The following is a 15,129-nucleotide window of genomic DNA, read 5'->3' as shown; positions in this document are numbered from 1 at the left end:
ACTCTCCCTCCAGCAATATCTCCCTTTCACACTCCTCCTCCCTTTCAAACACCCTTCCTCTCCTACACTCTCTCTTCCTCATACACAGTCTCCCTTTAAAAATCTCTCCCTTACACATTCCTCATCTCTTTCATATACCCTTCCTCTCCTACACTCTCCCTCATACACACTCTCCCTCATACACACTCTCCCTTCAACAATCTCTCCCTTTCAAACACCCTTCCTTGCCTACACTCTCCCTCTTACACACTCTCCCTCCAACAATCTCTCCTTTTCACACTACTCCCTTTCAAGCACCCTTCCTCTCCTACACTCTCTCTCCCTCATACACAATCATCCATTTTCGCATTTTGTTCGTTCAGGGCCAGATTACTCATGTTTACATCTTTCTTTAATTTTGATATTACTAGATTGTTTTGTCTGGCATCACGTTCACAGTGAGGGCATAACCAGTCTAGGTTATTCTGGTTAATATCACTGATGGCTGTCACTATATGATGGAGTCTTTTACATTCACATCCTATCCAAATTTTCCTTTTTCCCTCCGTTTCTTTACATTTGAAGCAGATATGGTGTACTGTTTCTTATCACTTACGTTTCTCCATACGATTAACTAATATCTTTTCATTTATATTCTAAGCGAGAAACACAAAGCTAAAATATGACTCACGGCATGAATAGCAGAGCTTGACACAACACGTCTGCACTCCAGTACTGACCTCTATGCATCTTAAAATGTATACTTTTTTTATAATCTAGCTGTATTGCTTGCATCTAAATGCTATTTTTAGTTAATCATGATAAAAATGCAATGCTTTGATTGTTAAGAGACACTTCTGTATTGCTAGTGATGCAGTAAAAATAAACACAATGCCTCAACTAGAAAAAAATGCTCTAAGGGTACAGCCCTCGGCCATTGCAGCTTATGTCTCCTGGTTAGGGTTAATTTGGTCGACCTTTTGATCGACCTTAACCTTGACCTTTAACCTAGGACTTTCAAAATTGAATCCTTCCACGTCTCGATATAACGATTAATCCATGAAAGTTTCACTACTCTATGAGTAAAATTTTTACCAAGAAGTTGTTCCCACACAAACAACAGACAAACACGGGCGAAAACATAACCTCCTCCCAATTTCGTTGGCGGAGGTAATGAGGCAAATAGCTCTTTGATACCTAAACGATTCTAATTAGGATAATAGTAAGATAAGCGATATGACGTCATTTCAAGACGAGGGTTTCTCTCAATGTACTGTACAGTACACGTAAAATTGACGAGCAACCTAGTGTGATTTTCCAGCCCAGACTTGAGTTGTAAAAAATAAAAAAATATTATTCCAAAGCTTGGTTAATGAAGGAAAGAAAGTGTTATTAAACCGAATGTGTATGTATTTAATCAAGTACACGCCGATATTTATTATATTAGATGAAATGAGAAAAATTAGAAACAGATTCTTCAGTTCTTTTTACACTTGGGAGATTCAAGCGCTATTATTATTATTATTATTATTATTATTATTATTATTATTATTATTATTATTAGCTAAGCTACAACCCTAGTTGTAAAATCAAAATACTATAAGCCCAAGGGCTCCAAAAGGGAACAATAGCCCAGTGAGGAAAGTAAATAAGGAAGTAAAACCTTATCATAAAACGCATGCAGAGAAACTGTACTTTCTTATTTATCATTCATCTCTTGAGTTTATCCTTGAATATCTTAAGATATTCAAAGTAATTTGAAATTCAATAGAAGTCGTTCATTGTAAACAATGAAGCACTTTGGCTGCTGTATTCACAACACACTCCAAATGAAGGTTTATATATGTATGCAATCACCTAAGTAAATACATCCATGTCCCATACCTGACGAATTGATGATTGACTGGTAGTTAGAAAAAGTTTTTATAAATATTGGTAAAACGATATAGATTATATTTGAGAATAGTTTAAAGAATTTATTTCAAGAGGAAAATCTTTCCATCTGGCAGAAAAAAAAGTGTGTAAAGAATGGGAGACTTTTCCACTCGAGTCATTCTTATAGAGGAAATAGAATATACAAAATAAATTTAAAGACCATGGCACCAGGTGTATTTTAGAATTGGTAAGGTGAGTTTGGATGAGGTTGTGAATAGGAAAAAAAAAGTGAAATTCAAAAATTTCATTGAAGACATTTAGCTGCTGGATTATATTGTTGGCGTGAAAATCTCCTCGACAATATTGAGGAAACGCTGTGTAAAAAATGTAGTACCCCACCATTAAATGTGTATTGTTCCGTTTTCTATTAAAAGAAAATAAATGCTCTTCTCCTTAGTGTAGAAAACATTCGCCATTTTATCCATTCCAGACGTCGTTGTTTATATTGTCTAACATTTGTATATTCACCTGGCACATCCCGGAGGACATAGACTATTAAATACCTATATTTAAAGGATACATTGTGTAACAACAGGTAAATTGACGTTTTATCGTGTGTAAGTGTCATGATGGTTTCATTGTAGCTGGAAAATGAGCCACTGATTAAATACTCTTGTATCGTAGACTAATCGGTAAAGGTTTACTGTATACAGTAAAATAATACCGACTAATCATCCTGTAGAGTTACATAGGCCTAGTCCAGGCCAAGTTTCTTTACTACAGGAAAACATATTTTCTGTTCGAAATGAGAATCTGTAATACAGTAAAACTTTACCAGTTTCTGAATTTCCTCGGCTGTCTAACTACAGCAGGACAGTAATTTAGTCTGGATGGTTTTAAGCCCCAGAAAACTTTGGTAATCTTTTCAATGGGGATTTCGTAATACAGTAAAACTTTACCGGTATTTCTTCTGCAAATGAACTAAGTTTGCATTTATCAAAGCCTGATCACCATTAGACTTATTAGTTTGGAGCCTTTGTATATCAGCGGCCAATTCTTCACACGTGCATAGAAAATGGTAAATGGGGTGTATGTAGGTAGTAGGTTGACCAAGGCACCAGCCACCCGTTGAGCTACTACCATTAGAGAGTTATGGTGTCTTTGAGTCTTGATTGGCCAGCCAGTACTAAATTTGGAACCTTCTCTCTTGTTATGTTTCATTTTCGGTAAAGTAGTTTTCTACTAGGTTACATTGCCCTCTAATACACTACAATAAAACCTCATTTTCCCCTTGCCTACACATACACCGAATAGTCTGGCCTGTTCTTTACATATTCTGTTCTGTCCTCATACACCTGACAACACTGAGATTACCAAACAATTCTTCCTCGCTTAAAAGGTTGGTTAACTATTGCAATATAATTGTTCAGTGGCTACTTCCCTCTCAGTAAGAGTAGAAGAGACTCTTCAGGTATGGTAAGCAGCTCTTCTAGGAGGATAGTCCAAAATCAAACCATTGTTCTCTAGTCTTGGGTAGTGCCATAGCCTCTGTACCATGGTCATCCACTGTCTTGGGTTAGAGTTCTCTTACTTGGGGGTACACACAGGCATACTGCTCTGTCTTGTTTCTCTTCCTCTTGTTTTGATGAACTTTTTATAGTTTATATAGGAAATTTTATTTTTATGTTACTGTTCCTAAAATATTTTGTTTTTCCTTTTTTTTCCTTTCCTCACTAGGCTTATAGCATTTTCCAACTAGGGTTGTAGCTTAGCAAGTAATAATAATATGTATGATAGTGGCCCCCTATATATATGATGACGGCTGACTTAAAATACGGCAGTCTAAAGGGGGTCGCAAAGGGCCTTAAGGTACGGCTTTTAGGTTAGGTTAGGGGGGGAAAGTTTATGCTAGTTGATGTCCATCTTTTATGCAAGCAGGAGGAACCGGCTGCTGATATACAAAGGCTTCTGGGAATTTTCTAGTCGTTCATAGGATGTTATTCAGCAAAACTTCTACAAAGGAGCATCACATATATTGAACTTCCCCACTGGGGTTTATGTATGATAGCGTCCTCTCGTACGTATGATGACAGCTGACTAGAATACGGCAGTGTAAGGGGAGTCACAGGGGCCGTTAGCCCCCCCGTTATGTAGGTAAGGATACGGCATGTAGGTTAGGTAGGGGGGCAGAAGTTTAGGTTAGTTGGTTTCCATTTTTATGCACGCTGGAGGAACTGGCTGCTGATATACAAAGGCTCCTCCCAACCTAATCTGACCTACAACCTGTGTCCTTTCACACTTACCTAACGGGGGATAACAGCCCCCTGCGAACCCCCCTTAGACGGTGTGTTTTTATGCGGCCGCCATCATACATACCAGTGCCCACTATCAAACACATCCTATTAGTTTTATTATAATTACGGATGGAAAAAGTTTTCTACTAAAAAAACATGTTTCCTATTGATAAAAGTTGGTTTTCTTATAAAATTACACATTTTCACTGCAAATAAGAAATTGAATATCTAAGAAATAATAATCAATTGGGTTAGCGTGCACAACTCAGCATGTACTGATTGCCAGTACATAGGAACTTGATGTTTTACATTTTACTTTTTCTGCAAAGCGAGCACACGGAGCAAAAACCACTAGTTTTCTAAAAAAAAAATATAACCGTTCTTCGACATTCTAACAGGTTTTCAGTCTATTTTCTGTTGAAATAAAGGTCAAATTCAGTGAAAGCACATTTTGTTCCCATACTAACAAAGCATCCGTTCTGTATATTGAATAGTACTTCAGCAAGAGCTGGAAAGCAGCCATTAGATTATAGGTACAAGGTGACAACCCTACCTAACCACTAATAGTGGATAGGTAAGGGGTGGTTGAGGGGCTTAGCCATTTACCACTATTGCTTTACACTCATTCTTTTCTTAACAGATATGACTTGAGTTTTTATGCGACGCTCCATTCCAGAGTAATGTGGTGGTTTCGGATGTCGATGTTTGTTCTGCGAGTTATTGGAAGGATTCCTCGGCGCTAAAGATTCTTCCCCCTTGGACGGGAGCAATTTTTAATTCTCTATTTTTTTTCTCAGCGCTTCATGACGATATCGGGTTGCGAGGTTGGTGGCTGTAGCTGCGGCTGACGCCATAGCTGTTGACTAAGTCTACCTCCCGTTTGCCCTTCCTTCGTCTGCTGCTGACGACGAGTCTTCTCGCCTTCTGCTGATCTCGTCGTCTCCCAACATTCTGCAATTTTTCTCTCTCCCTACAGGCAATGTTCCAGCCTGCGTATGCAGCTCCGGCTGTCGAGAATTACGTGATCAAGGACGATCGTCAACCCAATGATGAGTTCAGAATTTATTTTGTTCAATGATTGCAGGGGTGAGACTCATCACTTCGTCTTCCTAGTCAGTTAGATTGTCGTTTGCGACAATCAGATGTTAGACACCCATTAGGGCGTCTTTTTTGATGATCAATTATTGCCACAGAGATCACTCGATCACGGGATCGTAGGTTATCGCGATTTCAACGTTCTTCTTCTTGAAGATGAACTTCTGTTCGGTCTCTCCTTTGGGGGATTACTCCGGTAGGATTCCCGTTAAGGAAATCCCTTCAGGGACAATCAGATGTTAGACACCCATTAGGGCATCTTTTTTGATGATCAATTATTGCCACAGAGATCACTCGATCACGGGATCGTAGGTTATCGCGATTTCAACGTTCTTCTTCTTGAAGATGAACTTCTGTTCGGTCTCTCCTTTGGGGGATTACTCCAATAGGATTCCCGTTAAGGAAATCCCTTCAGGGACAACTCAGAATTAAGCCTTGGCTTTTTCTCTAGCAGCACTTTATGATAACCTTCATTTGAGATAGAATTCGTTAAAGGGCAATAGAGTGCTGCTCAGAGGTTCGCCTCCAGGTGTAACATCCCTTTTCGAGGGAGAGTCTTTACACAACCTTTGTGCATGTTTGCGCTCGCGCTCAAGATCGTGAGATATACACTCACGGTCACGAGCTCTTGACGATCGTGGTCTCTGCTCACGTTAGCTACGCGCTCACGATCGCAAGTGAGACGTTCGTGACCATGATTGTGACACTAGTCTTTCCTCAACCCTTGAGGGTGCTCACGATAACAAGCTAGAACTCTGCCTAGCTTGATGTTTAAATGCTATTTCTACAACCCCCCCTTTTTTCTTTTGCTTTGACCGCAATAACACACTGATTTATTAGCGAGGTGTCAAGGTTTATCAACATATAATCTAACATTGTTCCAGGACAACCCTGGTCAATGGCTAAGCCAGAGGCCGGACTTCCACCCACCTAAAGGCGAGTCATTCTATGTAAACAGTGGAAGGTTTATTAGTGTGGGAACATATGACAAATTGGGAAACAATGTGTATTTTTCCCTAACTAATACAAACCTATAGTTGTTTAAAAAAATTGTCCCGCCATCACCTGTCCCCATGAAAGCCTGCCTGCAACCAAAAGTGAAGCAGCTCTGTGAGCTGTGAGTAGAAATAGGTGGTTGGGGTACCCCCCAGCCACCCCTCACCGACCCACAACGGTGGGAAGGTAGGGTTGCCACTTTGCACTTTTTCATTCTATTGGCTGCCTTCCAGCTTTGCCGAAAGATATATCCTATGTAAACAACTACAGGTTTATATTAGTTAGGGAAAAATACATATCGTTTCGCAAATTGTCATATTCTAACACTTTTGAAATAAAGGTTAGGGTTGAAATAGGTCTATACAAGCTTATTTGTTGATAATGTAGAGCACTTTTCAAAACTGGTGTAACTAAAGTTATTTTCTCTGATTTTGGAAACTTTCCCTCTTCGATGCTTGTATGGGCTGTTCTCGTAATTATATCAGCCAGACTAGAAAAGTTTCTTTCCCCAGTTACTTCAGGTACTGTATTAGCATTGGATCAATCACACAGTTTCTCTTTGATTTCTTGTTAATCCTGGTGACATCGTCTTGTGTTATATTATTGAATCTCGTTAATTTTATTTTTGTATCTGGTGTAGGACTAATCTGATATATTTATAAATGACCTAGTTTTACTTTCGGTTTTGTTAATAAAGAATACTAGAAAATTATTTGTTAGTCCCTGGTCACTGTACTCCTCTGGTATTTTTTTTTCATTTACATTTCCCATTACTGTATACCGTTTAAGAGTCGATATAACTTATTTACGGTATGTCTGTTGTTGCTTCACAGGCAGTCAACACACAGAGCCCAACAAACATTGGTTATCATGATCGCAGGAATATTAATTTTGTAATTTATTTTCTTTGTAACTTCTTCAATAAATACACAAATATAGAAATGTGATTGTCTAAAGTTTATTTGTTCTGACACTAATACAAACTATTCACTATTTATAGGGGATATTACTTTTGATGAAGCTCACACATACGGGCTGAGAAACCACTTTTGGTTTTGGCTCAGCGGAGAATGGATGTTGCCGCTCTCCTCCATTTTTTGACTTGCCATTGTTGACTTAATTGCTTTTTAAGCTTTTTTATTTAGCGGGTTTCTGTTTGCTCCTTGACTGCCCTCATGCGAACTTGTCCAGGACGGTCTTTCATGTTCTCTGTTGAGACGGACCCGTATTCGTTGTGTCCATCCTGCCGTGGGGGGCGTTGTGATCAGGATAACAGCTGCCTTAAATGCCAGGAGTGGTTTGTCTCCCAGTGGGAGAGGTTTGAGTGACTGCGCAAGAAGTCCAAGTGAGATTCTTCACCTTCAGGACCTTCCTCAAAGTCGAAGAAACCTCGGACTTCTTTCTTGACCCCACGATCTCTTCCCGGTGCTCCTGCTTGATCAATCTCCCCTAGGGAACGATTGAGTAAAAGTTTAGACTGGCTAACACCAAGTTTACCTATGGATTCGAGGGACAGGACTGCTTTCCATAGAGAAGCAATTCTGCCCCTTCCCTCGAGCATAGCATTTTCTTTCTCTGATGTTTTACAGGTTTGGCCGTCGCTGGGTATGACCAGTCCCCCGTCGAAGGAGGTGTTACTGGAACTCCTTCATCTTGGTGCTGAGAGGAAGCGTACACTGGCTTCCTCTGAGGTGGAGCCCTTTTCGCCGATGAGTGTAGTACAGCGTGATCCCAGAGTGTCTTCTACCTTGACCACCAAAGGGTCCTGCCCCTTGCTTTCGTGTGCTACTGCTGCTGTTGCTAAAGACTGGGCTCCACCTCCCTCTGCTGAGCCGACTTTTCCTTCGGGAGTGGAGCAAAGTCCAAGGTAGGTCTCCTCCGGGTGGACGTATCTCTTGTCCGAGAGGGAGGTCCTTCCCCAGAGACCTCGTTCCAGAGAACTTCCAGACTATATCGTGTCTCTCCTCTCATGCCTCGCCCTGCGGTGCAGGTCTCTTCTACGGAGGAACTTCGTTGCCGCCAACGAGCTCCCAGAGAGCGCAGTCCTCCTTGATGCTCTAGATGTTCTCCTTCTCCTTTGGTCGGTAGACATCTCTTCAGTTCCTCCAAGGACTGACGATCTTCTCCCTCGCCTGCTAGACGTTCGCCTTCAACCTTATGTCATTCGCCAGCTGCTCGTAACTCGTCACCCTGTGACTGTCATTTGTCTCCCCGAGATCGGCACTTCAAAGGATTATCACTTGTCACCTCGTTACTATCACTCCTCGCCTCGTCTCTTGTGATCTGCAGTCTACCGTCAGTCAGTGCTTACTCGCCACTAGCCTTCTTCTCTGGACTGTCCGTTGACTCGTAGTTCACCAGCCTTCTGACGTTCGTCAGTTGCTTTTCATTCTCCTGCTGCTCGTCAATCGCCAGCTGCTCATCGTTCGCCCGTTATTCGTCGTTCACCAGTACATCGGCTTTTGCAGACTTCTCGACGCTTACTTATTTGTTGTTAGCCAGCTCCTCGTTGTTCACTAGTACATCGGCGTTCGCCATCTCATCATTTGCCCAGCTCCTCATTGTTCACCTAAATCCTCTGCTTCACCTTGCTGCCTTCCGGCCCACAATAGTGGATCTCCAGGACTGGGTCGTCATTTGCCAAAGTGCAATTGTCACCCTCCTTTTAACCCTTACTGGTCAGCTTGTGATCGCTGCTCGCCAGCTCAGGGCACCCTACAAATTTAACAGCTGTTTCAGCTTCATTGAAGATATTTTCTAATTTTAAAACTTGGGTTTATATAGGTAGGAAAAATACGGATTATTTTTTAGATTGATTTTTATAAAATTCTTTTTCTCATATGATGATATGCATAACCTTAAAGTCAATATTTTTTCTTTGTACAAATGTACACATTTCAGAACACCTTACTGTAATACAGACCATTTCACTTGTACATAAAGGATTTCCTCCTTGTACTCAAGGTGGATACAGAGCTGCATTTACTGGTTAGCAAAGCATAAATAAATAGAAACATGAAATCTCGAAAGATATATCCCACTTGAGGGTATTACTTATTTTTATGAATTTGAAATACTCTCTTGTGAATGTCTCATGTTGTATGAAGCAATAGCATTTTTTTCATGTTTTGATTTTTAAACAAATCTAGATGTGGCCAATTTCCAAACCGAGATTTTATATAAGTAGTCTTTACTCATTATTGTTCATGATATTATTATGTACTGTACAGTACTGTACTTACTACTATTATTTGCCATAAATTTAATTCAAAGCAATGATTTGTGTGGTAGTATGAATGAAGACATATTGAATTTAGCATTTCCTACGTGGATACAAACTTCTGAGTCATTTGAATGGGATACTCTTAAATGTAGATTTTCTACGACCAGACGAAAAAAGAAAAAAAACGCGGTCTAGTTGTGACTGTAATAGCGTAGATTACCTGGTAACTCCACTGCTGGACAGCATTACATGCTACTATGATGTAAGCTCCACTTCTGTCCTGGTTGTCATTCCGTTAAGAGGTCTTCCCTCTTTAATGCTTAGTGCTTTTATCTTTATCATTGCTACTAATTGTGCTTATCAATGTCTAGTGTCATGCGGACCTGACCCAGCCGTGATGGTTTCCCTTGTGGCACTTTCATCATGACTCGGGTTGACATCAATCTGCATCCTCTCTGGCCCTCATGCCGTGCTGAATGATATTTTGTGGAATCTCCATTTTAGTATTGTAGGGGGTGGCTGTCCTCCCAGTGGAAGAGATACTGTCCCCATCACAAGAAACGAGTCAAGAAGAATCGTTTCCCTTCCTTGTCGTCTTGTAGTGACCACAAGAAGCGTAGGCGCTTTTCTTTGGCTAATGATATCCCCCCACCTTGCTCCTTTGTTTCTTGAGCCTTCTGGGGCTCCAGTTATTGAGGGTAATAGCCATGAAATAATTATTGATGATGATGCTAATTTTGTAAATATATTGTCACCTATTAACCATGTACAAAGTGATCATGAGTCGATGTTAGAGACTGATCCCTCTGCTACGGTCGCTGCGCTCCCAGAGCCTAACTCCTTCTCAGTGTCCTTGGTTCTTGATGACAGTATTCTGATATGCATGGACCTCCCTCGCCTTCCACTAGTGTTTTGAATGGCGAGCCCTTCATGGCGGAGTTTATGCAGAATGACTTTTCGCCTTGGGAAGTACCTCCTGTTAAAGCATCGAAAGTCTCCCCTCACTCCCGTACATGTACGGCATACCCTGTAGTCAAAACTACCATTCTCACCCTCTTCGCCTTGTACGGAGGCAACCATGTTGGAGGATCCACTTCCTTCACCCGGTTGTACTTATAAACCGGGCTTGTCTCGTAACCCAGGGGTTCTTGGCATCGCTCTCCTCTTGTGAGTTCTCAGGACTTGTCCCAGAATTCCCCGTCACATTATGTTGCTGTTGGTAGGACAGCTTTGGCAGTATCCACTTCCCTAACTTTGGCTAGAAAGAGTTCTAATATTGTTGTTTCTTTCACTTCCAAGTAAACTGCTTGGAAGCCGATGATAACAACTACTCGTTCTTTGATTCCATGTGTTAATTACATGTCCCACATATGGGCCACGTCCTCATATGCCACTATTTCAACGCTTGATGGTATTTCTCCATGTGATGGCTATGATACCATATCACCCGATAATGCATGTTCTGATCGTGCTGTCACTGCCCAAGTTCATAAACATGTGGAACCTCCATGTGGTTGTGTTCCTTCGTCGCCTTTGACTTATACCAGGTAGCTTCGACCCTCAAACCTCAACTACCTCATTCTAATCCAACAAGCATTTGCTATACAAATGACAAACTTATTTTTTCCAACACTATATATTTTGGAGAGAGCTTAAACCAGTTGTTGAGCTTTTTACAAGGAGTAATTACCCACTGATAATTAGCTTGTTAGAATACAGATGTAGTCTTGCTCATCCGTGAAAACCTTTTAGCCGGCTTACGATTAAAAGCAACTGACCTAAATGTTTAAAAATCCTTTTCTTTTCGGATTGTCACCTTAGTCTTCCCTTCCGTGTGGACTCCATTGCTTCCCATAGCGAAGCAAGGGCTGCTGCCATCGGGGCGAGTCTTTTCTATAGGATTGGTTTCTGAGGGTGCTACTGTTAACTGCAGCACTCTGCTTTTGCTCACTTCTCATTTTCAATATTAAACTTACCCGATAATCATGTAGCTGTCAACTCCGTTGCCCGACAGAATTCTACGGGAGGGATACGCCAGCTATCACTATACTAGAAGGGGGTGTACTCACAAGCGCCACCTGTGGCCAGGTACTACAGTACTTGTTGTTGACGCCACCTCACTTTTTCCTCTGTCGTGCTTCCGGCAAGACGTTCTTGGATACGCTTATGATTTTGGAGTATTGTTCACGGTTTGGTGAAGTATTTCTCTAAAATTTGCAGCTATTCGCTATACTAGAAACTTCTATATTAGCTTAGTTAGCTTTTGGAATTAATTTAATTATGGTGACGAAGAGAGTATGAACTCTCTTTCACCTTTAAATGGCCGACCCTTCCCTTAGACGGAAGTGTTGGTGTCTAAGAGAGTATAGACTCTCTTTCTTAATTTTGCTTAACAAAAGTTATAGATTTATTTTATATCTCTCCGCCTTTTATAGGCCTCTTCGATTAACTTCCTTTTATTATAAATTATTAAATTAATTTTTATATATTCGACCTTTCCTAATGGTAGGCGGTCTTTTCTTGTACCGAAGTTAATTAACATTGAGCCCGTCATTTCGGTTTTACCTGTTAACATATTATGCTATTTTAATGTTTTTGAAAGAATTTCTTTGATAGTCTCGTACTGTTTTCAAAGTTGAACTAACGTTTTGTTTTGTCTCTGCAGTTGTTGACGTTTCAGAACGTTCAACTTGCGCTCTATCGTTACGATAGAGAGAGAATTTTCACGGTGTCACGTTGCAGTAAGAGTAACCGTGTCTAGCGTTTTGTTCATTCTTTCTTAACTTAATGGTTTTAATTCTACAAAGGAACTTTTCATTTTGGGAAATATTTTCCTTTAACAATAATATGTTTTAACGATATATATGATTGGGCTCTTCTCTCAGGTTCTAAGTCAAGAGAGAGAGAGAGAGAGAGAGAGATAGAGACGGAGGGAGAAAGAGGAGGATAAACGTTTCGTTCAAGCGAGTAACGTTGTTATCGTTTTTGCTCTTCTCCCTAGTCTCTTTAGGGGAAGAAGGTAAACGTTTCTAGAGTTTTTCTTGTTCTCAAGCTTTATGCGGTGAGAGATTTTAAACGTAGTTTATTTGATCTAGTGTTTAGTCTCTTTCCAGCCACTGAATTATTTATCTTTCATTAGATTTTTCTGTTACATTGTAATTCTGTTTTCGCAATTACTAACTTTTGAGAAAGGATAGAATTGCGTGTTTCAGGTACAAACCACTTAAAGTTTCGAGTTTAGTGAAATAAGTGCAAACAGAAAATCAAAAGTGATAAGTGATTAGCGCAAAGTGTGTCAGTGTTGTGCGTGAGGGTACTTCTGTGCGTGCCAGTCGTCCTCCCAGTCCGGGACCTCTTGCAAGCTCCCAAGCCCAGGGGAGAAGCAATGTCGAAGGGCAAAAGGGTTCGGCAGGCCTTGATCGGCGCACAGAAGTATCCTCGGTGGTTGCGGGCGTGTCTTAAGAGACCGTCACTCCCACCCGCAGACGATTGAGCCCTTATTCTGCTCGTCTGCAGAAGAAATTTCATGGAGAAAACGCTGGTCTCAGGTCTCAAGACCTCTTAAACGTAAAGTCCAGACCTATGCCAGACGTACGAAGTTAGAGTTCAACAACCCGGATGCAGTCATTGGGTTAGCTCTGACTCTCCTCAGTCTCAGGTGACTGCACACCTCCTAAGAGAGGTAAGGCGATGCCACAACAGACCTTATCGTCTGTTGATCCCAAGACGACTTTGCTGCAGTCCATGCAGTCGCAGCTTGGGGTCTTAATGCGTGAGTTTCAGGCTGAGAAGGTTACACCTCCTCCTGCGAACGCTCCGCCTCTCCGCAGTCCAGTCTGCCAGGCGTACGAAGTTGAGGTTCCTCAGGCTACCTTACCGCGTTCTGAGTTGCCAGTTACCAGCGGTGTGCAGCAACCTCCGCCTCCTCCTGCGAGAGCTCCGCCTCACCGCAGTCCAGTCTGCCAGGCGTACGAAGTTGAGGTTCCTCAGGCTACCTTACCGCGTTCTGAGTTGCCAGTTACCAGCGTTGTGCAGCAACCTTAACCTTCCTTAAGGCAACCTCAGCAATGGGAGCAGGAGTCTTATGCCTTACTTCCTCCGCTTCCGCTTGCGGTTCCACCAGCGAGGCAACAATCTCTTGAGGTACGACAACCTCTTCCATCAATGAGGCAGCCACCTCAGCACTCGCTGCAGCTTAGGCTAGCTCCTCAGGAACCTCAACTCGCGAGACAAGAACTGCGTTCTGCGCAGCCGCTATCTCAACTCTCGCAGCTCACACCTCAGGAACCTTAACTCGTTCCTCAGGAACCTGCTACTGCGCATCCGCAACCCTTACAGCAAGCGCAACTCTTGAGGCAGCAACCTCATGCTATGAGTCAGCCACCTCAACGCATGCATCTGCCACTTTCTCCTCAACTTGAGAAATAACAAATGACAATAATAACACCTCATTACTTTCATAACTTGCATTTGTAATCATATACATGTATGTCTACACAAACATTATGATAATGGAGGTTATTTGTCTTACTTATATAAAAATATATATGTATTCCTTGCAATATATTTTTAACAATATCGCAAAATATGGCAAAAATATCTTCAAAACAAAAATGAATCATGAGTTATGAATGTAAGGTAAATATTATGTTGATATTAAAACCCCATGCAAGCATGCATGAAGCACTCTAGCACTGGTCATGGAATTTCTGAGAAATGTTAAACGCCATGCAACACGCTCTGCTTACCTTACAGCATGCTCTACATACAGCATGCTCTGCATACAGCATGCTCTGCATACAGCATGCTCTGCTTACAACATGCTCTGCATACAGCATGCTCTGCATTCAGCATGCTCTGCATACAACATGCTCTACATACAGCATGCTCTGCATACAACATGCTCTGCATACAGCATGCTCTGCATTCAGCATGCTCTGCATACAACATGCTCTGCATACAGCATGCTCTGCATACAACATGCTCTACATACAGCATGCTCTACATACAGCATGCTCTGCATACAGCATGCTCTGCATACAACATGCTCTGCATACCTTACCGCATGCTTCTCAGTCATACATCTTTGGTTGTTGCCAACTCACTAGACTGTCAAGCAGTTTCATAATGTTGCCTTCTAGTCTGCTGCTTTTGCACCATTGAAACCCTCACTGAGAGAACTTAACTTTTCTCGGATTTGGTCCCTGTAGATGAGAAAGTGCTTTTCTCCCTCCTTCTGATATTCCCTTGAGGACTCTGTCATTTGGAGAGGAGCCTTTAGCTGCGTAGCCTCCTATGGACTTTTATTTTAGCATAACATGCTTCCAGGGAAGGTAATGGTTCCACTTCAGTCACTAACCCCGTCTGTTACCACACCTGCTCCCATAGACCTTGAGCTGTGTTGCAAGACATACAGTCCAAGCTTAGTCCTTGTTAAAGGATTTTTTGTTTACGGAGTCAGTGTGTCACTGGGAAGACGTTCAACAACCAGCAGAAGTGACTTGTTTTGACGCAGTGCGGCAACCTCAGCAACCCGATAAGGAGTTGTCTGTACGACCCAGACAGTCTAGACAGCTTCGGGTTGTCACTGTACTTCCTCGCTTCCCCATGGTTGACAGTTCACAGACTGTGCAGCAGTACCATGATCTTGTGTCCGGCTCCGTCAAA

The 15,129-nt window shown here is 41.7% G+C and overlaps 1 protein-coding gene across 1 annotated transcript in view; it reads left to right on the top strand.

The window, feature by feature from the left end:
• The first annotated feature begins 2,328 nt into the window (after positions 1–2,328).
• Positions 2,329–15,129, top strand: part of LOC137629614 (uncharacterized) — a 43,336-nt gene continuing 30,535 nt past the window's right edge. Inside the window, exon 1 of the mRNA XM_068361103.1 lies at positions 2,329–2,449. The gene's annotated coding sequence lies outside the window, so the exon portion shown is untranslated. The remainder of the gene's footprint in view (positions 2,450–15,129) is intronic.

Source organism: Palaemon carinicauda, chromosome 37 (genome assembly GCF_036898095.1).
Source record: "Palaemon carinicauda isolate YSFRI2023 chromosome 37, ASM3689809v2, whole genome shotgun sequence".
Classification (NCBI taxonomy): Eukaryota; Metazoa; Arthropoda; class Malacostraca; order Decapoda; family Palaemonidae; genus Palaemon; species Palaemon carinicauda.
This window is presented reverse-complemented; position numbering and strand designations above follow the sequence as displayed.